The 26,619-nt window shown below is 35.2% G+C and overlaps 1 protein-coding gene and 1 pseudogene across 1 annotated transcript in view; one reads left to right on the top strand and one right to left on the bottom strand.

Annotated features, from left to right (window-relative positions):
• The window catches only part of LRP1B (LDL receptor related protein 1B), a 1,903,200-nt gene that overhangs the window by 390,423 nt on the left and 1,486,158 nt on the right, over nucleotides 1-26,619 (bottom strand). The gene's annotated exons all lie outside the window — the stretch shown is intronic.
• On the top strand, nucleotides 20,601-21,086 carry LOC125173970 (peptidyl-prolyl cis-trans isomerase A-like; annotated as a pseudogene).

The following is a 26,619-nucleotide window of genomic DNA, read 5'->3' as shown; positions in this document are numbered from 1 at the left end:
ACAATACATTCATTTTACAACTTCTGGGTTGTTTTAATAGTATTTCTCCATTAAACACCTGCCTGAGTTTCTATTTACCATCTCATTTAGCTTTCACAGTTTACCTTTGTGGAAACTGCCTGTCAATTGCTTCAGTAGTCCAATCACTGGAGACCAGATTGCTTTCTGTCAGTCTGCTTGTATAATGTTATGGTAATAGATAACAGGTGGTCAGTATTCGTCAGCTGAGGTGAAGATGATGTCTCACAAACTATAAAACATCTGAGGAAATGCTGTAACAGTTCACACTTACTACTAATTGCACCATTAGAAGTTTAATTAATTCTTTACCCTTCCACTATGTTCCTTAGATGGCCATAAGGTAGGAAATCATTCGGAACAGAAAGAAAGAATCTAAAGAGACAATAATGAGGTGTAATAAAAGAAAGAATGAGTGGCAGAATGGCTAACATTTTGCTCCGAAACTAGAGTGGAGTTTGATTGCTTAATCAGTTCTGTATTTGATAATGCCCCTAAAAGGGAATCATTTTTTAAAGAGCACCTTAATTCCGAGAACGTGTTAACCACTGCCTACATTTAAACTGACTATCCTCAATGACTAACTATATGTTTGAAAGTATTTCAAAATGCTTCCTGATTTTAAGGAGTCAGCAACTGAATCCTCACAAATCAGAAATGGATAAATGAGACATGAAAAATTTTCACTCCAGGACAATCTACATATATATTTAAAATAAAGCCTTAGAATATGCTACGTAAAAGATGGAAACAGGGTATTAGACTCAATGTCACCTAACTAATGTTTAAACTCAGGTCAACTTCTACTTTGATATCTCCAGTTTCTAGTTTTCAAATAGCATATCTTTAGACACATGTGATGACCAGACAGTTTATATCAGGAACCTTGCATAATTTGAATTTTGTAATTTTAGCCTTTCTAACTTGCTTAAACCTTAAAATATCTACAGTTTACAATAATTAATTTGAATAAAATTGAATAAAGGACTCTGAGCAATAAAATTGATCTCCTTGAGGAAAATTAAGACTAGAATGAGAAAAACCTTAGATTTTGTTTTAAGAGCATGACACAGAGGCTTATTTCCCTTTTTTTCCAGGATACTAGATTTAAAAATGAACAAATATTTATCAAGGCAAGCAGTATGAAAAGTATACTGCTCAGCAAAAATCCAGTCACCTAAAAAAGAAGTCCAAATTTACATACAATATTTTATGTTACACAATGTAATTTTATATGACATTACTACAAAGAACCTATGGTTTTATTTCCAGCTAAAAACCTATTTTTCCTTTGTTTTCTTAAAAAAATGTAATACTACGTCTTTTCCCTAATTTTAGAAACTAACAAATGTCAAAGCCTCTTGACAAAGCCTCTTGACTCTGAAAGCTAACTTGGAAATATAACAAATGCAATTCTCAGCCCACTGGACTTAGCTATGATTGAACCCATTACAGATGTTGGTTTCTGTCAAGAAGAAATAAATTTCAGGTTCAACTTTAAGTCTTCTTAAAACCAGGGGGATTTATGCCAAATTCCTAGAGAGATATCAGTGTCTTCAAGGTTTAAACTTTTAGTTCTAACCCAAGGTAAACAGGCTGTATAGACTACATTGTCAAAACTTACTTTTGAACCCTGGAAGTTATTTCATGCAAACCACTCCCCTTCACGTTACAAATCAAACATTTATCAATTAACAGTGGCTTGGAACTGCAGTGCCATTTACCTGTTTATCATACTATTTGGACCTAATATTCAGGAATTATATAACTATTTTTGTTTTTGTTTTAAGCATCAAATGTGACACCACTCTTCAAATATGATTTACCCAGTAAACCTGTCTCAACATGCTCCCATCCCCATCCAAGATTAAAATCCTTCAGAATATTTATGAGATGCTTATCTCAGAGGAGTGTTCCCACCTTCCAGATATACACTGGGGATATAAGAGTGAAGAGACCAAATCTTTGTCTCCATGAGGTTTATATTCTATATGGAGGAGATAGACAAATATATACTATGTTAATAACAAAAAAGTTCTAAGAAATATTGGTTCCAAAGGGTACTTTTCTAAATGGGATGATCATAAAAGGCTTGTTTGTGGAGGTGATCTGAAGATAGGTGGGGCAAATTATGAGTTCTTAAGGAAGAACATTCTAGATAGAAGAAACAGGACATGCCTATGCCCTGAAATGAAAGTTATTTAGGGTATTCACAGAACAAGGAGGTCAAGTGCCAGAAAAGAGAGCATGAGAAAAGTAACAGGACATGAGACTGGACAGAGATGGGATTTTGCAGGGTCTTATATACATAGCATGAGAAGCCACTGGAGGGTTTTGAGCTGAAACATTAGTGGTTGTGACCTGTGTCGTTTTAACAACTTGCCTGTTTGAGGAATAGGTAGAAGCAGATCAGCTAGAAAGCAACTGCAATAACCTGAGTCAGACAGTAATGCCTGGACTAGTTTGTAGTCAATGAAGTTAGTGAGAAAAGGTCTGATACTGGATATATTCTGGAGCTGGATACAATATAAACTGTAAGACAAAAGGAGAAATAACAGTTTTTAAAAGTGATGGGAAAAAAACATCAGAGTCATGTTCATGAAGGAAATAATTGGTACAATTGGACTTCATTAAAATTTAAAAACGTCTGCTCTACAAAAGACAATGTCAAGAGAAGGAGAAGAAAAGTCACAAACTGGGAGAAAATATTTAGAAAAGACATATCAAAAAAAAAGGTTGTTTTCTAAAATAAACATAGAAGTCTTAGGGGCACCGGGGTGGCTCAGTTGATTAAGCAGTTAAGTGTCTGACACATGATCTCACCTTCCAGACAGAGCTCTGAGCTGAGCTTGGAGCCTGCTTAAGATTATCTCCTTCTCCCTCTCCCTCTCCACCTCCCTCACTGATTCTCTCTTTTTCTATCTGTCTCTCAAAGAAAGAAAGAAAGAAAGAAAGAAAGAGAAAAAAAAGAAAGAATTTTTACACTGAACATAAGAAAATGAACAACCTACTTGAAAAGTAGGCAGAAGATGTGAATAAACATCTCAACAAAGATCAACAGATGCCAAATGCATATAAAAAGATGTTCGACACCATATGTCATTAAAGAATTTCAAATTAAAATTTTTCTACATTTATTTATTTGAAAGACATCTGAAAGACAGAAAGAAACAGTGAGCAGGGGAGGGGCAGAGAGAGAGGGAGACACAGATTCCACAGCAGGTTCCAGGCTCTGAGCTCCCACACAGAGACCAACACAGGGCTCCAACTCACAAAGTGTGAGATCATGACCTGAGCCAAAGTCGGACGCTTAACCAACTGAACCATCCAGGCACCTCAAGGAATTTCAAATTGCAACAATAAGGTACCACTATACATGTATTAGAATCGTCATAATCCAGACTACTCACAACACCAAATGTTGGTGACAATATGAAGCAACAGGAACTCTCATTCATTACTGCTAGAAATGCAAAATGGTACAGCAACTTTGGAAGACAGTTTGGCAGTACGTTACAAAATTATGCATACTCTTACTTTTTGACTCAACGAATGCACTCCTGAGTATTTCCTCAAAGTAAGTAAAAACTTCTGCCTACAAAAAAACCTGCACACAGATGTCCACAGCTGCTTTATTCATAATTGCCAAAATGTAGAAGCAACCAAGATATCCTTTAGTTGGTGGATAGACAGACTGTGGTACATCCAGACAATGGAATATTGTTTGGTGCTAAAAAGAAATGAACAAGCCAGGAAAAACATGAGAAACCCTAATTACATATTACTACATGAAAGAAGCCAGTCTGAAAAGACTAGATATTATAGGATTCCAACTATATAGTATTCTAGAAAGGGGAAACTATGAAAATGATAAATAGATGAGTCATTGCCAAAGGTTACAGGGAAGGAAGGATAAATAGGCAGAGCAAAGATGATCTTTAGGGCACTGAATCTATTCTACATGATATTACAATGGTTGGTAAACGTCATTATACATTTGTTAAAACCCACACAATGAATAACACCAAGAGTGAACCCTCATATAAACTACATACTTTGGGTGATAGTCCTGGGTCAGTAGGTTCACTGATTGTGACAAATGTATCAATCAGGTGTGAGATCCTGATGTTGGGGGAAGGTGGGGGAAATACAGGAATCTTTCTACTTTCTACATAATTTTGTAATGAACCTAAAACTGCTATTAAAAATCTATTTAAATAAGTAAATAAACACATTTTTAAAAAAATGTAGAGAATATTTTTAAGTTTATTATAAATATGGGAATGCCTTTCTAAGTCTGATGGAAAACCCAGAATCCAAAAGAAAAGAAAAGTTGAGTACATTAATATTTTAAACATCTGTTACGGGGGTGCCTGGGTAGCTCAGTTGGTTGTGTCCAACTCTTGATTTCAGCTCAGGTCATGATCTTGCTGTTGTGAGACTGAGCCCCGTGTTGAGTCCTGTGTGGGGCTCAGTACTGGGCATGGAGCCTGCTTAAGATTTTCTGTCCCCCTCTCCCTCTGCTACTCCCCTGTATGCACTTGTGCACACACGTGCTCTCTCTCCTTCTCTCAAAAATGAATAAACTATTTAAAATATATTTATTTTTTTAACGTTTATTTATTTTTGAGAGAGAAAGTATGAGTCGGAGAGGAGCAGGGAGAGACAGAGACGCAGAATCCAAAGCAGGCTCCAGGCTCTGAGCTGTCAGCACAGAGCCCGACATGGGGTTTGAACCACAAACTGTGAGATCATGACCTGAGCTGAAGTCAGATGCCCAACCGACTGAATCCCCTGGGCATCCCAATATTAAAAATATATTCAAAAAACACTTGTGTTATGAATAAAGTCAATAGAGAAAATTAGAAGATAACATTGAGAAAAATATGCTTTTAAAAATTTAACAAAAGATCAATATATACAATATTTACATATTTCTCAGAAATCAATAAGAAACTATGAAAACCACAATTTAAAATAGGCTAATGTATGGATATCATTCTTGACCCAGTTTCCACTTTTAATCTGTAGCATCTAAAGAACAGCCAAATACTGCAGATCCACAAGACAGTGTGAAACTAAGGGGCTCAGCAGATCCCACCACTCCATGAAAAAAGCACAAGCAATCCCTGTGGCCAATATAAAGTACAGATATGAAAACGAGTTGCAGGTGCTTTTTTGGATCAAAGTGTTTCAATAATACAACTTAAAATGTGACACCGGCTTAGTGAAGGCAATCAAGCTACAGGTGGCAAAGACTCAAATATTACAGGAAAAAAATTACCAATTTAAGTAATTATAAATATAGAAAACAAACCACCTGCCAAGCACAGCTATAGATTAATTTTTCTACATTAGAAAAAGTTCATGAAGTTGATGTGTATGAAATGTTCTTTGCCACTTTCAACAAAATTCTACAAGATAAATAATGAAATTAGACTGAAAGTGGATAGCAAACAAGCAGAAAGAAAAACAACTTTGATAAAGTAAGCTTTTTGGCCTGAGGTCTGAAATGTAAATTAATAGAGAGACATTAATTGGTGCCTCTCAGGGATAAGAGTGCCAAAGCGAACAGTTTTAAGCAACAGCAACAAAGTATCACCTTACCAAAACAGAAGACAAAGGCACCAAGTCATTCATAAGCACTTGTCATCAAGTTCTCTCTAAAACAGTGAGATGCAGGCCACTAATAAAGATCAGATAAAGCGTTACATTCACAACCAAGTGTTCTCTCCATATATTATCAAGGATGGGGATTGAGAAAGACACTGAGAGAGGAGTTTAGAGGGATAGATATTGATAGAAATATTGAGAGAGGGAGGGAGAAAAGTAAAACACAGAGACAGAAAGTAAAATGTAAGACTTCAGACTTAAAGATTAGAGCTATCCAAACTCTTTGGCTATATTTACTCATACAATAAATCTCCAAATTTGCAAAGTTCAAAAATTTGATAACATTATGTGCTGGCAATAATAAAGAAAATTGGTGTTATTCGCATACTACAATTTATATTGTTAATTAGTAAAGATAATTGTGTATGCCTTCTGACTCAAAAATTCTATTTCTAGGAATTTATATCACAATAACACTATTATAGGAACAGAAACACTTACATATACAAATGTCAAGTACTACATTGTTTTGTAGAAAGCATTTTAAATCGCCTAAGTTTTATGTATAAAAATGTTAATCAAATTATGACGCATTCATAAAATGGAGTACTATATAATTGTCTGAATAATAAGACAGACTATGGATACTAATAGCAAACAAAGTTTTATGTCATCCTTAGTTTAAAAAAACATATTTCAGGACTACATAAACACATTCACACATATTTTCTAGGTAGAAAAATTATATGCCATATTACTTCTCTGAAATGAGATTGAGACTTACTACAAACCCTTCTCTGAGAAGTGGATTTTGTTTATACAATTAATATTTTTACATAACAAAAACTCAGTAAGGTAATATACAGAAAAAACAAACACTGGCAACATTAAAACTCTTCTGCAGGAAAAAAAAAAACACAATAATAGGAAATGTGGCAAGGATAGCAAATAAATAGGGATGATTTCAACACAGTAATCACAGCATAGTCAAATTCAGGAAGCAGGTTGGTTGGGCCATCCATTTTCCTGGTTATTTGACTCATATCACTAGAATTCAATTAAGATCAGCTACTAAAATAGTACAGCAATGGTTCTCAAAGTGCAGTTCATGGATCAGCATTAACTGGGAACCTCTAAGAAATGCAAATCCTCAGGCCTTATACTAAACCTAATTAATTAAAAACTTTGAAGTAGTTAAAACTCAGTTTTAACAAGTCCTCTAGGAAATTCTGGTGTATGATGAAGTTTGTGAAACACTATAGGAGAGCACAGTGAATAGGAATAAAGGATTAGACTTCTAGTTTCAGTCCCAATATATATAGTGCTTGAAAGGTATCACTCACTTCTGTACAATAAAAGCTGAACAAACTGAAAATCAACCACTTCTCTTGCACCAATCATTAAACAGAGATCACAGGGCAAGCCACAACCCTGAAACCTGGAGAGAAAGGAAAATACAGATACGCAGAGCTGAGCTCAGGTTAACAGGAACACAAGCTACAGGAGCCATAAACTGGTAGGAGTACTTAACAGTAACTTTGATGAATTGCTGAACTTGGAATGTAGATTATAGTAAGAATGAGAAATTCCTGCAACCTGCAGCCTTGGGGGACATCTTCACCTCTGTGGGTTTTACTCCTTGGAACCCTAGCATATTCTCATGGTAAAGGACCAAGGCAAACCTTCATATCTCTGACAGTGGTGGTGGTAGGGGTTGAGAGAGGTAACCATTTATTTATTTTATTTTTTTAATTTTAATGTTTTACTTACATTTAAGAGAAAGAGAGACAGACAGACAGAAAAAGCATGAGCAGGAAAGGGGCAGAGAGAGATGGAGACAGAACCCAAAGTAGGCTCTGAGCTGTCAGCACAGAACCCAATGCAGGGCTTGAACCCACAAACCATGAGATCATGACCTGAGCCAAAGTTGGACACTTAACTGATTGAGCCACCTAGGTGCCCCAAGAAAGGTAACCATTTAAAATATGCTCAAAGATAGGCACCTGGGTGGTTCAGTTGGTTAAGTTTCCAGCTCTTGGTTTTAGCTCAGGTCATGATCTCACAGTTCATGGGATCGAACCCTGGCTCAGGCTCTGCACCAAGTGTGGAGCTTGCTTGGTGTTAGTTCTCTCTCTCTCTCTCTCTCTCTCTCTCTCTCTCTCTCTCTCTCCCCCTCTCCCTCTCCCTCTCTCTCTCTCTGCCCTGCTTGCTCTTTCTCTCAAAATAAATTTAAAATATTAAAGACAAATATGCTCAGAGAATCCTCAATTATAAAGACTCATTCAGAAAGAGAAAAGAACTCTCTAGAGACTTTATCCAATGTGAGAAAAGAGAAATTACCCAACTCTATCTCCCTTAGGCTTCCTAGCTCACCTCAGAGTGGGTGGGGTGAATGAAGTTGAGGAACCCTTGTGAAGGTCATAGCCCAGGGACAGAGACCCGTGAAAGACTGAATCAGAACCATAGGATTATAGAAGGTTTGCCCTTTCCCCAAACTTCACAATTACATCAATGGAGCTCAGGTATAATAGCAGTGGATTACATCTGAAAGAGCTGCTAGTCTTAGACTTTGTTTAAGAAGGAGTTGTTAGGGAAAACCAAAGAAAACAGAAAAGACAAAAACAAGGACCCTAGAAGAAACGGAAGCCTCAGACACCTAAAGCTACAGCAAACAGTGCACACAGCTTGACTTCTTACCAAATTAATAAAACCTCATGCTAAAGGCCTATTCAGGTCAGTTCCTATTACCTGATACACTATATTCAGCTTTCAATAAACATTTGCAACACATGCTAGAAGACAAGGAAACATACAGCCTGAAGAAACAGAGCACACATGACAAACAATATAAGATATGGCAGAGAATTGGGAATTATCAGACTGGAAATTTACAATAATAATAATTAATAAGTTAAGAGCATAATGAAAAAAAAATAGACAACTCTGAAAAACAGATGGGTAATGCAAACAGAGACATAAAAACTGTAAGAATCAAAAATAAATGTAGAAATAAAAAAATACTGTAATGGAAATAAAGACTTCATCTGATGGGCTCATCAATAGACTAGATATATCTGAGGAAAGAATCAATGAGCTAGAAGACATGTCATTAGAAACTTCCCAAGCTAATTAAAAGAAATCCAAATTTAATAGAATATTCAAGAACTGAGGGGCAATTTGAGTGTTGGGCTCTTGATTTTGACTCAGGTTAAGATCCAAGGGTCGGGAGATCAAACCCAGCTCAGGTTTCCCAATGAGTGTGCAGCCTGCTTAAGATTCTCTCTCTCCTCTTCCTGTGCCCCTCTTCCTAACTTGCTTGCAGTCTCTCTCTCCTTAAAATATTTTTTTTTATTTTTAAAAAAAGAAAAAAAAGAGAAACTTGCATTATACCAATGGAGCAGTATAGTGTATTTGAGAGTGGACTTAGATTGCTTGTAAATACATATTGCAAACTATAAAAAAACAACAGAAAATATAAAAAGAAGTATCACTAATATGCTGAGATAGGAGAAAAATGGAATCATGTAAAATGTTTCATTATAATAAGAGGACAAAATTTGATAATTTAGATGAAAATAACAATTCTTTGAAAAATACAAACCACTAAAATTCACACACACACAAAATCAGTAATCTCCCAAAGAAGATGAATCAGCAAAAATCTTCCAAAGAAGAAAGCACCAGGCCTAGATGGTTTCACCTGTGAATTTTACTAAATATTAAAAAAATAAATTTTTACCAAATCTCTATAATCTCTTCCAGAAAATAGAAGCAGAGGGAATACTACTCATAATCTATTCTATGAAGCCAGTGTTACCTTAACACCAAAACTGGATAAGGTATTACAAGATAAAACAATACTACAGATATGTATTTCTCATGAACATACATGTAATAAAAATCCTCAACAAAATATTACCAAATCAAACATAACAATGTATAAAAAGAATTACACACTACAACCAAGTGGGATTTATTCCTGCCATTCAATCCTGGTTCAACATTTTTAAATCAATTAATGTAATCCACCACATCAGCTGACATTTATAGTCTGCATCCATTGATGCAGAAAAAGCATTTGGCAAAATCCAATACCCATTCATGATAAAACGCCTCAGCAAACTAAAAATAGAAAGAAAATCTCTCAATTAGATAAAATACATCCTCAATAAATCTACAGCCAACATAAATATTCTCCCATGTGGAAGTATTCCTATTAGTTCATATAAATATCCCCTCAAGAAAAGGGAACAAACTCCTCATTTCTTAGATTAGACTGTGCATAGTGACTTCTGTCCAAAGTGTAGATAAAGAGAAGGAGTAAAAACAGTGATTTTCCAGTGGGGAAATTTGACAAACATTATTCAAGCCAAGTAATCAAGGATAATATTAACAGTTAAAGCTCATATTGATAGTATATATGCCTGATAGGATGTGATTAAACTCACACTCTACATCTGTGGTCTTTTGAATTACCAGTAACTCCAGAGGGGAAAAAAAACCAGTCAGACAAATCCCACTTGAGGGACATTCTACAAAATACCTGGCCAGTACCCCTCAAAACCATCTAGGTCATCAAAAACAAGATATATCTGAGAAACTGCCATAGACAAGAAAAGTCCAAAGAACAACAGACAACTAAATGTAAAGTGATATCCCAAATGAGATCCAGCAACAAAATAATTAAAATTTACATTAAGTAAAAACTATAGAAATCTATGCAAACTGTGGATTTCAGTTAATAATGACGTATCAATATGGTTTATTAATTATAACAAATATTTTATATATTAGTAACAAAGAAAACTAGGTGTGGGATATATGAGAAATCCCTTATCATCTCAATGTTTCAGTAAATCTAAAAGTGTTATAAAAAAATAAGTTCTTAGGGGCAACTGGATGGCTCAGTTGGTTGAGCCTCCGACTCTGGATTTTGGCTCAGGTCATGATCTATTGTTCGTCAGGTCAAGCCCAGCATGGGGCTCTGTGTTGACAGTATGGAACCTGCTTGTGATTCTCTCCCCCTCTCTCTCCCTGCCCCTCCCCTCCTCAAAATAAATAAATATTAAAGAAGATATGTTCTATTAAAAAAGGGTGAAAGATCAATTTTGAGTTCCGGTTTACAATTTCCTATTTGAGACCATAAGCTGTTTCATCTCTTGGAACCTCAGTTATCTTCAGAAGATATATTTTATAGTTACTGTGCAGATTAAATGCTATGTGGAGCTTTTAGGAAAATGTCTGGCACATGTTAAAAACACAAAAGGAAGATAATTATTATTATACCCAAAAAGAAGAATATGTGAATTGTCTAGGGTTTCCTATAAATAAAGAGAAATTAGTGAAGAGCTTGGTATCCGAACAATTCCACTGCATTAGGAATCCAATTTTAAAACATCCTTTATTACATTATTGTTATTATTTTTACTATTCATTGACTACCCACTTTTATTTTGATGCAACATAGATACTAATTACAATTCTGTTTTTTGGATATGGCTTATAATAACTTTAGAGCTGAGGTAATTGAATTTCATTATAAAGAGACTAGAAGAAGTAAATTTTTCCATTGGCCAGAATGGCACACTTTGCCATCTATAGTCTAAGTTTTATATTCTATATTAGATACGTTCTAAACCTTTCTTACAACAGATGGAAACTCCATTGGGCAAGTTACTAGTCATGATGAAGAATATGGTACATATTCTTAATATAATTAAGGAATAATTAAGGAATGATGAGTTGTATATCTTTGTTGTCTGGAATTATATAAATATAATTTATTTTATATTTTAATTAATAATTATGTATATGTAAAGACAGTTAAGACACTTGATTAGTAATTTAGCAGGATCCACTCCTGTATTTGATCATGAAATGACATGTTGAGCGCCATATATCTGGCAAATCATGGTCAATCCTCTTCTCCCTGAATCTATTTTAGGTAATTCTTACTAATCTACACTATCTTTCCAACCTGACCATTTATCTGAGGGTATTGAAAGTATAAATAAATTTCCAGTTCACAAGTATTTTAAACAGAACTGAGATCAATGGAGACCCACTGTTAGAGGCAACAACCTCTGGCAGCCAATATTCTGCAAATAACTGGTTCTGAGCTGAGATTATTGCAGCCAATATATTAGATGAAACTAGGAGCTTTGTGAGCCACTTTGAAAAATAGTCTTTCACAATCAAGAAATTTGCTCTAGATTGCACCTGCAAAAATCAATATTGATTCTTGTATAAAGCTTCTTGAACCCTTAGCATGGAAGAATCAATATCTTTGGCCGATTATGTATAGTAGCATGGCACACAATATACAGTTAATTCAATAATAAGCATTAATTCCAGGTCAGCGGACATTCATCAGTTAATGCTTTCATGAAAGCAATTCTCAAACGTGCTGCATAAAGCATGGCTAAATAATTTGAGGTCACTGTTGGAAAGAAAAAACACAATTTCCATTATACTGTTCCTTTATAGATAGAAAATATATTCATGCATTTAACTACTCATTATAGATGTGTTCGTATTTTCTATATTCAAGTCGTGTTGTAAGGTAATAAAGTCACAGTATAAATCCCAATGCCTATTCTTTAGGAGCCATGATGTATATCATGTTATATATGTAGTGATATATATCTATTATATATGTATACCAATCATATATAGTATACGTATACCAATCACTATATTGTGCCTACTTATTTTCATTCTCCTCCATCATTTATAATAATGCTCTTTTTAATCTTTTACATTTATTTATTTTTGAGAGAGAGAGGCAGAGAGAAAGGGAGACACAGAATTGGAAGCAGGTTCCAGGCTCTGAGCTGTTAGCAGAGCCCAATGTGGGACTCAAACTCACAAACCATGACTTGAGCCAAAGTCAGACGCTTAACCAACTGAGCCACTCAGATGCCCCTGTAATAATGCTCTTATACATAAAATTCTCTAAAGAAAGTTAAGGTAACTGGAAATATCATTAATTATGTGTTCGATTAGAAATAATTACTGTAAAACAAACAGCATTGTACATTATTTTTCTAATGAGTTCAGCTTAAGAAGCTAAAGTTCCTTGAAGTCTGGGAATTAATATATTAGCTATAAACACAGCCTACTTCTCTTCAGCATTCTAGACAAAAAGCATTTTATTAATTTGGTGGAAAAGACTCAACATGACTCTGATATTGCTTGCTGAAATCTAAAGCCACTTGGTTGAGAAAATAATCCAAGGAATGAACAGAACCAAAAGTCTTATGGAAAAATAAGAACTCAACTTTGGATCTGGCTCACAAACAGCTTCTTTTATTTAATAATGGCTTTGGATTAAAAAGTGGAATTTTCCTCAGAAACAACTGTAAAGTTACAGAATTCCTATTAGAGAGGTAAAGTAGATATGAGAGTGACTAGAGATCATCTTAGGGACAGAATTGAAGCTAATTTGGTAGCCTGTGGCACCGAGGATCTAAGAACAGATACAAAGAAATGATGTTCTGGAAAGAAAGTAGTGAGGGACAAATTGCTGTTAAAGAGACGATGGATGAGTGTTCCAGCCTGAAATGAGTTCTTTAACTTTGTGGTTTATCTCCCACTGTTCAAGTTTCTGTCAACATAAATGGTAATTTCAATAACTCAATCTCCTTCCAATGGCCCACATCAAGAGGAGGTCTTGGGGGTATGTAACTTCTGATTCTGGACTTGAACGTGTTTAGAGATTTTTCTTCAGAACTAATACAATTTTTCTTCAGAACTTTCCATACATAGAAAGATGATGTAAGCTGTTAAACATGCCAAGTTGCTTTCAAACTATATCTTTAGTTCAAAAGCACTTCTGCTTATGCATGAGGTTATTTTGGAATCCAAATCTTTTTCTCAATTTGTTTTCTATCATTTCAGTTCTCCTTCTCACTGGCAATTGAGTGTAGATCCAACAACAGGTGCCACTGCTATAGACCTTCCTAGACACCAGCACCGGCTGCAGCCTCACAAAGAAGACAGACCTGGTTTTGCTTCCTCTTCTTCACCCTTTAGCTGCTGTTGAATGACCCAGTAGGGGTTTTATTAAAAGTGTAAATCCCAGCAACCCTTTGACACTGGGAGCTTCTAAAAATCCAATTAAATATATCAATCTAAGATCCAGTAAAATTTGACCATACTGAAAGAGTGCTTACAAAAATCATCTAACACAAAACTTCTAATGTTAATCCTCAATTATTTATGATCAAAACATTAGCATGTGGGGGCACATAGGTAGCTTAGTTGGTTAAGTGTCCAACTTCAGCTCAGGTCATGATCTTGTGCTTGTGGGTTTGAGCCCCACATTAGGCTCTGTGTTAGTGGTACAGAGCCTGCTTGGGATTTATTCTCTCTCTTTCTTTCCCTCTCTCCCCCTCTCCTTGCCCCCCACTTGTGCTTTTTCTCTCTCTCAAAATGAATAAACTTAAAAAAAATTAAAAATGAAACATTAGCATCTGGCTTACTCTTCTGGACAAGAAGTCATAAATGCAGCCACAGATACCTGCCTCATATGTGGAGTGATGTATTCAAACATTAGTTTATAATTTTAAAAGACTTCAAAAGAAGTTTGCTATGCATTACAGTTACAATATCTCAGAGCTGATAGTAAATCTTCCTGAATGTCTCAAAGACAGTTTTATTTTCCTTTCACTTTGTTTGTAATTATATTGTGTGTCATGCTCTACTGTAAATACAACAGAATTCAGACTACAAAGTGAATCATATTAATTCTCTATAAAGCACTGTGATGTGCCTAGTGGTTATAAGCATGGGCTAGCATTTCTGGAGGGACATGCTCTAACTCACTTTACTGTCATGACCACTATGTAAGTAGGTGGAATTGTTATCTCCAATTTAAGGATGAGGAGCCATACACAGGTCAGGTAATTGAAGGGTAAGGCTGGGATTTAAACCCCATGAATGATGATTTAATGTGTGGTTATCTTCAATGGAGAGTGGCACCTGGTGAAGTATGAAAAGATGAAATTCTCTGATAAAATAATCATATATTAAAAAAATGTTTTTTATTTTATTTTTGAAAGAGACAGACAGAATGCGAGTAGGTTGGGGCAGAGAGAGAGGGAGACACAGAATCTGAAGCAGGCTCCAGGCTCCGAGCTGTCAGTACAGAGCCTGATGCAGGGCTTGAACTCACGAGCTGTGAGATCATGACCTGAGCCAAAGTCGGACGCTCAACCATCTGAGCCACCCAGGCACCCCTATATATGTCAAAGTATACTATATCCTTTGATTAGGTGTTTTGAATCTAAATATTTTCCCCAATAAGGAAAAATAAACTCTTACGTTTTCTCCTGATCATTCCTTATTATTGTCCAAAACATCTTAGAGGAAAATATTATGAATTGCAACTTTAATAATTATTTACTAAAAATAATAATCATTTTTTATCTTGTATTTTTTGGCCACGGTGGAACATTTTTGAGACACTGCAGGATCCTAAGGAATCTTTCTCTAGAACTTCTGCTATAATACAAATACTAGGCTCACTGTTCATAAATAATTATGCTGGTTTGGTTAAATGGCACTAATAGCTCATGAGCTTCATTTTGATAGACAAATTTGAAAGAAAATGCTTTCTTATTTCAGTATTTGCACAGTGCTTACTGCATTCTTAAATTTATGCAGGGTGATACCCTGAGCTACAGTAATTCTAAAAAGTAGTATAGCAATTCTACTTTCCTTTTCTTTAGTCTAGAAAGCAGAATAACCTAAAACAAGGTCAGATGATTTCATACTTCCCCAAACCCTACAGAAGCTTCTAATTTTATTTAGAATAAACATAAAGCCCTTCCTATGATGGCAAGATCCAGGATGGTATGGCCTCCAGTAATCATTCTGACCTAATCAACTCTTACTTCCCCCTTGCTCTTTCCGGCTCTGTTGGTTTTCTTGCTTTATTTTGGTTTCTCAAGCATTCTTCGATCTCAGGGCCTTTGCACTTAAGGCCATCCCTCTTTCTTGAACACTCATTCCTCAGCTCTCCTCATACCCTGGAGACTTCTGCTCAGATGTTACATCCTTCAAGAATACTTCACTGACCACTGTGTTTAAAATATTACCATTTACTCTGTATAGATCGTTCCTTTGTCCTGTGTCTTTTGCTTCAAAAAATTTGTAACAATTTGATGAACGTATTTAATTCAGTTTATTATCTGTCTCCTGCACTATAATGTGAGGTTCAATACAGCAGGAAGTTATACATTGCTTTACCCCCAGATCCCATAAGAGAGAGACTGACACAATATAGAAATTTACTAAGTATTTGTTGTATGAATAAAATAATTAATGAAAAAAATGCTTCACACATTTTCTAAACACTACCTTTTATTTCTGCTGACTATGAATTATTAGCCACGTGTTATGGATGGAACTTGTATTTGATGCTACTCTTTTTGTTAATGCAGTATATAAATATATAGTTATGCATTCACACTTGCCAAGACTGTTTTAATGTGACACTTTAAACCATTCAAGAGTCTTCAGTGTAAAACTTCACAGAAAAGACAAAATTACAATTTGTCATCTATGCCATCCACAAATTGCAGTGCTCAAATGGATACTAAAACTCTGTAATCTAAGTAGCAAAAAGTTTTGCAGACGGCTGTTCTTTTTATGAAATTTAAATCTTGGAACAATGACTGATAGTAGAGAGGCAAATTAGCCTTCCCAAGATTTCATAAGTTCATCAAGGCTTTATTCTTAATAACCAATGGCAATTAAAAAAAAAAGTTCTTAACATGGCAGAAATCTAAAGACAGATTTTTTTTGAATAAAAAATGTTTTCCTTTTAGGTGTCTTTATGATTCCCTTTAAAAGAGAACAAAACTCTTTTAACATCTGGATGTCAAAGGATGAGCTAATCAGAATAAAACTTTCTAGTTTTCTAAGTAGCCATTAAACTCTATTTACTTCTATGGTAAATATCACAGCTGGACCTAGTGACATTATGGTGATTTTATTCTCTCGAAATATTTTAGGGATCACAAAAAATTATTTTTTAATGTTTATTTTTATTTTTGAGAGGGATAGAGCATGAGCAGGTAGGGGCAGAGAGACAGGGAGACAGAGTCAGAAACAGGCTCCAGGCTCTGAGTTGTCAGCACAGAGCCCCGCTTGGGGCTTGAATTCACAAACCACGAGATGATAATCTGGGCAGAAGTCAGATGCTTAATTGACTGAGCCACCCTGGCACCCCCCACCCAATAAAAAATAAAGAAAAAAAAGACTTAGCCCATGTCCTCTGTTTCACTAGACTAGAAGCTCTTGAGGGCGGGGACCTTCAGTGTCCTGTTCTGCATTGAATTTCCAGCACAAGCATGGTGCCTATGTGAGGTTACACATAAAATATTATTATGTCTTTACTTCCTTGTAACTGACTTTCTCTCTGTCAAAGGCATACATATGGCAACATGGATGGAGCCAAAGAGTATTACGCTAAGCGAAATAACTCAGAAAAGATAAATACCATATGATTTCACTCATATGTGGAATTTAAGAAACAAAACAGATGAACATATGGGTGAAAAAAGAAAGAAAGAGAGGCAAACCAGGAGACTGACTTTTAACTACAGAGAACAAACAGGGTTACTAGAGGGGAGGTAGGCAAGGATGGGTTAAATAAGTGATGAGTTAATGAGGGCACTTGTTTTGATGAGCATTGTATGTAAGTGATAAGTCACTAAATTCTACACCTGAAACTGATACTAAACTGGATGTTAACTAGAATTTAAACAAAGGGGCGCCTGGGTGGCTCAGTCCATTAGGCATCTGACTTTGGCTCAGGTCATGATCTCAAGGTCCGTGAGTTCGAGCCCCGAGTCGGGCTCTGTGCTGACCGCGCGGAGCCTCAAGCCTGTTTTGGATTCTGTGTCTCCCTCTCTCTGCCCCTCCCTTGCGCATGCTCTCTCTCTGTCTCAAAAATAAATAAACATTAAAAAGATTCAAAAAAAGAATTTAAATAAAAACTTGAAAAAATTCATGAGTAAATACTATTTTAATACTTAGTTTTTACTTTTAAAAATAAACTTTGAAGTTTACATTTGAAATATTTCTAAAAGCCAAAACTAAGAAATTGGATAAACTACATTTTCTTGAAAAAAAATCAAGAATCAAGAACAATGTAGCAAATTAACTTGATGTCAGAACAAGAGATTTGAAAGATGACTGAAAATAAATAAACTAGCTAAACTCCCTAGATGATCTAATAAGTGTTATTGATTCTTGCAAAGGAGGTGAGTGACCTACACCTTCAGAGGTTTCTGGAGCTGGAGATAAGGTCTGTCCATCTAGATGGACCAGAGAGTCCCCATTGAGAATCTCCTCCACCCACTTCCTTTGCCATTTCTTCTCGGTATCAAAAAGGCTTTTGAAAGCAGGGCTAACACCTATAGACCTTCCCTTGCCATCCAGTGTTGCCTGTACTGAATCACTACTTCATCTGTTCAGCTGATCCTACTGACTGGCAACCATGCATCATCCAGAGAAGTGGAATGTGTGCTCTGAGATTTTGGTGAATCTTATCTGAACTGCCCACATGGGCATCTAACTTCAATGTCCCATGATACTTCCAGGCCCTAAAGTAAAGAAAGACAGGGTCCCGGATGATCCTGTGGATTGTGGTAATGTGGAAGAGAAACCTGAATCTTCAGTACCTGGTAATATCAGAGAGCAAGAAAATCCACCACCAGTATATCTCACATGGAAAAGGAATGAAAAGTATTTCCTGAATATTTAGGGTATATCCTCTTTATGTGTCATACAGATATGTATGTGTGTATGTATGTTTTTATGTATGTGTGTGTGTGTATATATATGTGTGTGTATGTATATATATGTGTGTATATGTATGTATACATATATATGAAGTAACTTTTTTATTTTATATTCCATCTTATAAAAATGTGGCTATGAGTGCTTGTGTTTTATGTTGACTAAATATGTACATACATAGTGTTATCTATCTTAATTTAGCAGAAAGAAAAAAATATATACATTCGGGATGTCCTACCTTTCCTCCATGCTGGCATTATATTATATAATATCACAAACCTTTTCCTCTCTGAACATTTTTTCTTAAAATCTTGTGCCATTAAGGTGGCCAAATCACAAAAGTTGCTCTCTGGCTTTACTTCATTGTTCATATTCTCCCATCACTTAAAAAAAGATATACTGACCACCTCTTCTTCATAAGGCACTAAGAAAGATGTGGAAGAAATCCTGCTTTGAAGAACAGAATAAACATGTTGTATAAAAGTCATTTTATTATTATAATGCATGTTGCTTAAATGACAGAATAAGAATGTAATCTGATTGCTGGCAGTTACTACATTATTTATATGACTGCTATTAAAATGTGAATTTAAAAAACACAATGGCAAGCTAATGTGAACAAAGGTAACCTAGTGAGGCCTTAGAAACCCTCCTGCTTGGTTAAAGTGAAAAAGAAAACAATGTGCTTCTCTTTTGCAAAAAATACAGTAATCCCGGTGTCTCATCTTCTCACAGAGAGATTCATCAAAATCACACAATTTTGCTACCTACTTATTAATGAATATACATGATCACAGTTTCAATGTGCAATGTTCACAGATACTGTGCACATTAGGACGTAATACATTGTGTGTTCCATTGTGTGTTCTGAGGTTCCATGACCTCAGAGAGATTGTGAGTCATATTAGTCAACAGTTTTATCTAGTATGTCAAGAGAAAGGGAGAAAGGTTAAGAGGTGGGAGGTGGTAGATGTAAGTCCAAAATAATGTTGTGTACTTTGTAGACGTTTTTCATATAGCTGGTATTTACTAAAGTACACTGGATCTCGGACTTCTCAGAATTTTCAGTTCCTCCGGTAACATTTGTAAATTCATTTTGCAGCTTTGCTCCTTTTCTCTCTGCATGCTGATACCCCAGCTGTTTGCTCTTCTGCTATTACTTATTTCAAAAGCATCTGAGCTTAAAATGATATAACTGGTCACAAAACTGAGTGCCAGGGCACTAATGTACACCCTCAGTTACATAAGCGGCCAATAACCCACATTCCCATGAGAGGATATTGATCGTATATGAAGGTGTAAGAGTCCTGTCATTTTTACTCATATCTTCCCATATTAGGCAGATTAAATCATTACTATAAAATTATTAAAATAAAAGCCATTATCATGGCTTTGTGCTAACTTTTTATTTTCAAAAGGCCACATAAGAGCATTAGTCATTTCATTTTGATCAAACACAGGGCTGCACTGTACAAACTGCTCTATCTAGTATATGACCCCATGTTCTTTGCCACAATGAATTAGGTGTTTGAATGTTTATAGAGATTCTAAAGCAGCCACTCAAGATAAGTATTCGTTGTTTGTCCTTTGTTTTCTAATCTAAATATAAACTTCGTTGGTTTTAAAAAAAACACTGAAATATTTAAGAACTGCTTCCTGTCTAAGGTGTTAAACATAAAATCTTCCTCATAATTACCTCCTGGATTTCCACTTTTGCTGCACATTTATCTAACAAAAACGTTCTTTGGCATCATTGTGACCTCTCTATTGACCTACTTACTATTTTCTCTTTAAGTCAATTCAATTCTGATTTCATTTCTAACCAAATAGAAACCAAAGCAAATTATTTCCAGAATGCTTTTGTTAGCAACCTAGAAATCTTTCTCTCTACTTTCTATTTCATTTGCCTATGTCTAATCATAGGACCAGATTATTGGATTCAGCAGGACTGAATATTACTTCTGGAGAAAAGCATACACTCACATACACTGTCTTCCTATAAATCCATACTTGGATTTAATAATTGTGCATAAGCTTAGAGACATGGAGACAATTTGCTTTCAAGTTCTAGTTGCAATCTTGAGATATATGACTTGATACAGAACTTAGTATAGTCCTTGCAGACACTTCCACTTGGGTGCCACACCCACCACCCCACCATGGTCACCTCCACCATGTTTTTCAATATCTCTGTGGACAGCGAGCCCTTGGGCCGTGCCTCTTTCCAGCTGTTTGCTGACAAAGTTCCAAAGATAACAAGAACTTTTGTGCTCTGAGCAGTAGGGAGAAATGATTTGGTTATAAAGATCCCTGCTTTTACAGGATTATTCTGCAATTATGTGCCAGAGTGACTTCACATGCCATAATGGCACTGGTGGCAAGTCCATCTATGAGGAGAAATTTGATAAGAGTTTCATCTTGAAACAGATGGATCCTGGCATCTTGTCCATAGCAAATATTGGACCCAAAACAAATGGTTCCCAGTTTTTCATCTGCACTGCCAAGATTAAGTGATTGGATGAAAAACATGTGGTCTTTGGTAAGGTGAAAGAGGCATGAATATTGTGGAAGCCATGGAATGTTTTGGGTCCAGGAATGTCAAGACCATGAAGAAGATCACCATTGCTGACTGTGGACAAATCTAATAAATTTGACTTGTGTTTTATCTTACCTACCAGACCATTCCTTCTGTAGCTCAGGATAGCACCTCTTCACCCCCATCTACTTGAAATATCCTATAATCTTTGTGTTCTTGATGCAGTTCTATGGGTTCCATATTTTCCTTACTCCTCTCCAAGTCCAGCTGGATTGCAGATTTAAATTTATGAAATAAACTTATGAAAATGAAAACAAAATAACAACGAAAGAACTTAGTTACTAACCTGCAAAATTGGAAATGATATCTGTCTCTTGGAGATGCAAAAAAAAAAATAATTGAAAAATCTGTGATGGAGGCATAAATTCATTCTTCTCATATCAGATTCAATCCAGGAAATACATTTTTGGTGAATGTTTAAAAACTGTTTAACATTAATTCATGCCCCCACCCCCAGCACAAAAATTCACTCCAAATCCAGAAGTCATAGTTGTTTGTTCCAAAAATTCCCACAGGACTGAACTTGATCTTTCCTTCAAGCCTATAGCTATCAAGAATCCCCTAACAGAAATCTCCAGGAAGGAATGGAAGCATGGTCACATCTCTTCTCTACCTGGGTGATACTTGCAATATAATCATACCTACTTACTTTATATGGTGTTCAAGATTCATAATTTCACCTACCAAACAGACTAACAGAGAAAATGTCAGCTCTTTACATTTAAAGCTAGCTTTCGTGTGTTATTTTTTTCTCTCTCTATCTCTTTTTAATAGCATTCCTCTGTTTATTGCAGCATTATTTACAATAGTCAAGATTTGGAAACAGACCAAGTGTCCATCAACAGATGAATGGATAAAGAAGATGTGAAGGGCACCTGGGTGGCTCAGTCAGCTAAACATTAAACTCTTGATTTCAGCTCAGGTCATGATCTCATGGTTGTAAGATGGAGTCATGCATTGTTTCATTTCCCAGGATAAATCCTGCTAGTTCCCACAGGACAAGATTTTGAGACCATGCCAATAATCATTCCTACTCTGAAAGCACTTGGGTCTGTGAACATCCTTTAAGAACATGACGGGTGAATCTGGCACCCACATGCTTGAAAGCTGAGTACAGAAATCACATTTTTCATTGTTTAACAATGTGTTCCTGTTGGTACATCACGTAAATACATAATTTTAATTTAGCAGATGGAGAAACTGAGGGCAGAGAGGCAAATAACTTTTTAGAGTACACAAGTGGCAAAACCTAGATTCAAAGTCAGATCTATCTGTTGTTGCCAAAGCTCATGTACTTTTTTATACCCATCTATCTCCTCTCTTCCAGGCCCTATTCATCAATAAATACTATTCACATACAGAGATAGTATTTTTTAATGTTAACAAAACATAAACTTCATTATTTTTAATGTGAAACACAAAGTCACTGTTTGTATTTTATAATTTACTTTGCTTAATTTTCTATGTTGTTTTTGTTTGAAATAAAATTAAAATTTTCAGCACTATTCCTGGATATATATACACACATATATGTAAATGTGCATGAGCAAACACACACATGCACACACACGCACACACAATATGTGTATGTATAAATGTATGTGAAAGACATGGGCATGATGCATGGATGGATGTGAAAGATGTATGCATATGTGTGTGTGTGTGTGTGTGTGTGTGTGTGTGTGTGTGTGTGTGTTTGAGGTATACAGACATACCTACACATACATATGTATCTGTCAATATACAAATATATGCAAATACATACACATTGAATCATTACTTTCTTGGTATTTCTTGATATCTTCTAGATAAATAGAGGTATTCAGTCAGTTTTCTGCTCTGGATAAATGAAAACTGATACTTTGAATACTAATGGAAAAATGTGTTATAATTAACTGAAATAATTTTCTAATTTTTCTTTGCATTTAAAAAAAGTGAAAATTCTGAGATTATAAATCAAAACATGTTACATCCATTAACAGCCTGCAAAGTTATTTTTAAAATTCTGCCTGTAAGTGCTTTATTTAAAAAGGTTCTAAAATCTAAATGTCTAAATATGCTAAATATTTTAGAGAAATATATTTTTCAAAACTATATTCATATAAGTTTATATGACCAATGGACACAATATCTTTCTGAGTGAATAACTGAATAATTTCAAAATAATATAAAGTAATAACAGTTCTCAATGTCAAAATATAGCAAAAGATATATATTTAAAAGTAAAATATTTAAAATAAATTCTAGATTTTATCTCTTATATATTAAATATCTAAATATTCTGACTGAATTTTTAGATCTTTAAAAATCAGTATTTAAAGAAATAATTATGAAGAAGAAGCTTAAATGACATTTATTAAATTTCAGTTATTATTTTTCTATTAATTTTCTAATGATTTAAAAATGAAAAAAATGGGCCCATTAATTAAGATAAATATTATTTTGATTACAGATTTCAGTAAAATAGAAGATTATAGGGATATGGTTCCTTTCCATTTCCAACTACTATCTACCAACTATCAGAACAGCAGTAATAGACCTTAGTTTCAAGAGAAGAAAATTTAGACACAAAGAAATCTTTATACCAGTAAAAAAATAAATAAATAAGATATAATGTTTAGTTACCGATGGTAAACTAAACAGAAATTTTAAAAAACATTTTGAGAGACTGTAATTTTAGATATCTCTATGGATAATTCCATCTACAGGTTTCATGAATTCATAAAGAGATAATACACACACTACACGCATGCAAAAACACTCACATATACACACATTCAGTTTCCACTAGAGCTTTTCATACTCTTTATATCTTATACTGTCAGTGAGCCATAGGGCTGCACTTCAAATTCTCCTCTCTTTTCCATACATTTTTTAACATATATATTAGAGCCTCCCATTTGTTCATTTATGCAGCAAATATTTATTGTCTAGTATACCTGATGAGCTGGCATGTAATTTATCATCCAAACTAAGACACTTATGAGAGTGTCAGAAGGTGTTGTTAACAATCATGTCAGGTCAGCAGGCACAAAACAGAACAGACCTGGGCAACTGGGGAGTATGGGAATTCAGTCTATATGTCTGCTGGGCACAAATCAGCTGTGGTCCCTGCTCTCATCAACCACATAGTCTAGTGGACAAGTTATATCCAAACCAGAAAATAAATTTAAAAAAAATTACACATTGTGTCAAGTGTCAACAAAACAGTTATGGTACTGAGTTGTGGCATATTGGTGAAGAATGTGAGGAACTGGGTTGTTCAGACCATTCTCTAGAAGTAATGTTTAAACAGAGAAATGAAGGATAAGAAAAATATTGACAAGGGAAAACAGGGTGGGGTAGGAAAATATCCTCCCAGGCAGAGGAAATCGTACATGACAAATCTAAGGTAGAAAACTTGAAGAACTAAAAGACCAGTTAGACTTAAGTCTCAAGAATCACACAGGAACGATCTTAAATCCCATGAAACAGATTTTGCAAGGTCTTTAAAGATATAGCAAGAAGTGTGAATTTTGATTTAATGCAATCTAGTGCTTTTAAGCAGAGAAATGAAACAATCCTATTCTTAAAGCATATCACTCTGGAGGTTCTATGGAACACAATTTATAGAGTTATGGAGAGAAGTTGGAGACTGTCTACAGTTGTAACCAGAATGGCAATTGCAATGATGAGCAAGACAAGGACACTGGCAATGGGGATGGGGAAAAATGGACTGACCCAAGATATATTTTAGAGGTAGAACTGATCAGATAATATCTCTAGAACTGTGACCTTCAACACACTTTCTAAATGCTGGCCAATACTTTGAACTGTCACTTAAATATTTTCAGCATAGATATTTCTAGGCCCATTAAATTTAACAAATCCAACAATGAAGTCGAGATAATGTTCTCAAAGCTTGTTCTTCATCTGGTATTCCCTATATCAATTGTGACTTCCCCACTAATTCAAGGTGGAAACCAGAGTTACATACAAACATCTCCTCCCTCTCTTCACTTGCCACATTCAGATGATTATCAACTCCTGTCAATTTTATTCTCCAAATCTCTGAAATGCAGCCTTCGCCCCATTCTTTATCCTTAGTGCTAATATCTTTTATGTGGGTAGCATCAATTATATCCCACCAATACCACTTTCAAGGAAAGAAATATTGAAGTTTCTTGAACCTCACATTCTCTCCAGTCTTCATGCTACTGAATGGAACAGCTGGGGCAAATTCTAAGGTTGTGAGATTCAGACAATGTAATTTCTTTCTTTCAGGAGCTCAGGAATTTGATCTTGGTTGAAGAATAAGAGTCCATTGCAAGAGAAATTTGCTTCCTTGATTTTTTTTGTGTTATGATACATATTAATGTCATAATATTTGGCTTAAAACCAAATAGTTTTAGGGGTGCCTGGATGGCTCAGTCAGTTAGGCATCCGACTTTGGCTCAGGTCATGATTTTGTGGTTCGTGGGTTTGAGCCCCACGTAGGGCTCTATGCTGAGAGCTCAGAGCCTGCAGCCTGCTTTGGATTCTGTGTCTCCCTCTCTCTGCTCCTCTCCTTTTCATGCTCTTTCTCTCCATGTCCCTCAAAAATAAATAAATGTTTAAAAAAATTATTTTAAAAAAACAGTACATTGAATGCTTGCTATACTAGTATCAGAATCATATTGGATCCTCTTCTCCAGATCCTCTGGGTCTACTAAACCATAAGATTTAGGGCTCATCAAGAAATAAAGTTACAAAAATTATATGTGCTTAGGTGACATTCAGCATTACATTTCTTTTATTCCTTTAAGCCAATGGACTATCATCTGGATGGGTACGACCTTGGCAACAAACGTGTTTATACAATATTTTGGTAGAAAAATAAACAAACATCAGGACAGATCATTCAACATATTCCATAGATTTTCAAGAAGTTTTTGTAAGTGAAGCCCATTTTTGTTTTGCATTTGTAAATAAACTACTCTTTTAATGTTACTCTCTTTTGAGAAACATGTACTTTTAGATTCTTGTTCTATTCTCATAAAGAGAGATATACTATATTAAAAAAATAACTTTATAGGAGAAGCCATTTTCCTTGGGGCAGATATTAATTCTCAACATGCTATTCTAGTGGCAAATGAAATCCTTTTTTTTAAAATTTCTGGATATGACTTTGCATTTTCTATGTTTTCTAATATAAAAGGCAGAGATTTATCAGAAACTTCAGAAGAAGAGGTAAAGGTAATTAATCTGACACTAAGAGAGAAAGAGTTTAGGTAAATAATTTTAAAGACCAGCCTCATAGCATTAAAATTTAGAGTCAATAAAACTAGAGCATTTCACTAAAAGAATATATTCCTTAGGTCTAACCAGGACTACAGATATCATGGAAATGGACTGTACCATTTGACTGAAGGTACATAGAAGGTTGGGGAACTTGATTTAAATGGTACCTGAGGTAAATCTCTGATTCAGCATCTCCCACTGAAATGACTTGGAAAAAACTCAGAAGAAATATGAGGTGAAAATTTGCATCACCACTAAATTCTAGTAATGTTAGAAACCTTGCTCCCAACATCAAGGAGAGAAATCCTGTAATTACAAGGCCA

This window comes from Prionailurus viverrinus, chromosome C1 (assembly GCF_022837055.1).
Source record: "Prionailurus viverrinus isolate Anna chromosome C1, UM_Priviv_1.0, whole genome shotgun sequence".
NCBI classification, from domain to species: domain Eukaryota; kingdom Metazoa; phylum Chordata; class Mammalia; order Carnivora; family Felidae; genus Prionailurus; species Prionailurus viverrinus.
The sequence above is the reverse complement of the archived record's forward strand: the minus strand, read 5'-3'. Positions and strand labels throughout refer to the sequence as shown.